Below are 1535 nucleotides of genomic sequence, written 5' to 3' on the forward strand. Positions count from 1 at the left end.
CCAGTTGCTGACTATAGATCTCTGCATTGACAGTTCGCTGTGGATTGTGGCGTTCGAAATGAATTACTCCTTTGATGTCCCAATGCAAAGCATCACTTTCTGCGGACGTAGTCCAGGTTTTGGGGTCGGAAGTGGTTTTTATCTAGGACTGAGCCATTGTTTTTGGCGTTTAATATTTGCATAGAGAATCCATTTTTCAACTCCGGTGACAATTCTGTCCAAAAATGGTTCACGCGCATCACGTGCCAGAAGAGATGAAGCAACGTTCACAGGTTGGAAACGATCATCATCGGAGAGTTCGTGAGTCACCTTAACACATTCTTTATGGGGTTTCCCCCATATTCCTTAGATGTATGCGTATTGTTTCATGAGAGACATGCAATTTTAGGGCAATTTCACGAATGTGTTGCCTTGGGTTAGACTCAACAAGCGTCTTCAGAGCATCAATATCAATTCCAACATGTCGACCCCTGCCATCACAGGCTAAAGTCACCTGAACGAAATTTTCTGAACCATCGTTGACACTTACGAACGTTCAAAACATTTCCATAAACTTCTTTGATAGTCTTTGAGGCTACCGGGGCGTTGTTATTATACGTGATGTAGGTTTTTTTTTTTTGGGGGGGGGGGAGTGGTTAATGAAAGTGTTCCAAAACGCGACATTAATTTCTTGATGACCTAATATAGAGCTTAGTGCACCGATCTCACAGTTTTGTTTTTAGGATGGGGGAGGGGGGGGGAGTTATCGTGAAAGAATAATTTTTTAAATATTTACTTCTTATGTGGTATGGAAATAAAAATGAGTCAATATTTGAATCGTTGAAGGAAGATTAGTAAAAAAAAATCTGCCTTAGCATTACTTGGAATGTATTTGAACTTATCGATAAATAACAAACAAAAGTACGAAATGACACCTATGTACCATTGACTCGTTTATTTCATCGTCCATATTTGAATGTTTTTTTTTTTTCGAAACTAAAAGTCATACATATATCCATACAATATTTTAAAACTTTACAGCACGTTTGGCACAGTGCCAAACTGATATATATATGCATAACTTTTCCTTACAGCAAGCGGTCTATTCCTGGGAATGCTTTATAAGTACTTAGACTTTCAATGTTATTAGATAAAGGCTATAATTAAACACGACATTTTGTTAAATGTAAATAACACTAATATTACATACATAAAACTTTTTACATTTTAAAGTTTCCTACTGTCTTACAATTTTTGTGGAACCATTTCAGAAACAACGAACTAGAAAAAAAAAGAGGAGGAATTGATGACGAGTTGGTTTAGAAGGGGGGGGGGGGGTATATACCATAAACCTAACGCAAAACAAAAACAACGAGAATCGGAACACACGTAACATGCGACATTAAACAACCAATCCTGATTGAATTTCAACATTAATCAAATAAAAGAAGCGAATAACACACTTCCTCAGTTCGACCCCTATGTAAATAGAATAAAAAAAACAGACCTACATATTATTTAAAACCCACAATTATTTTAATCATATTATCCCAAAC

The 1535-nt window shown here is 36.5% G+C and overlaps 1 protein-coding gene across 2 annotated transcripts in view; it reads left to right on the forward strand.

Moving 5' to 3' along the window:
• The window catches only part of LOC106461461 (wiskott-Aldrich syndrome protein family member 2-like), an 87781-nt gene that overhangs the window by 49389 nt on the left and 36857 nt on the right, over window positions 1-1535 (forward strand). The gene's annotated exons all lie outside the window — the stretch shown is intronic.

This window comes from Limulus polyphemus, unplaced genomic scaffold (assembly GCF_000517525.1).
Source record: "Limulus polyphemus unplaced genomic scaffold, Limulus_polyphemus-2.1.2 Scaffold964, whole genome shotgun sequence".
NCBI lineage: Eukaryota > Metazoa > Arthropoda > Merostomata > Xiphosura > Limulidae > Limulus > Limulus polyphemus.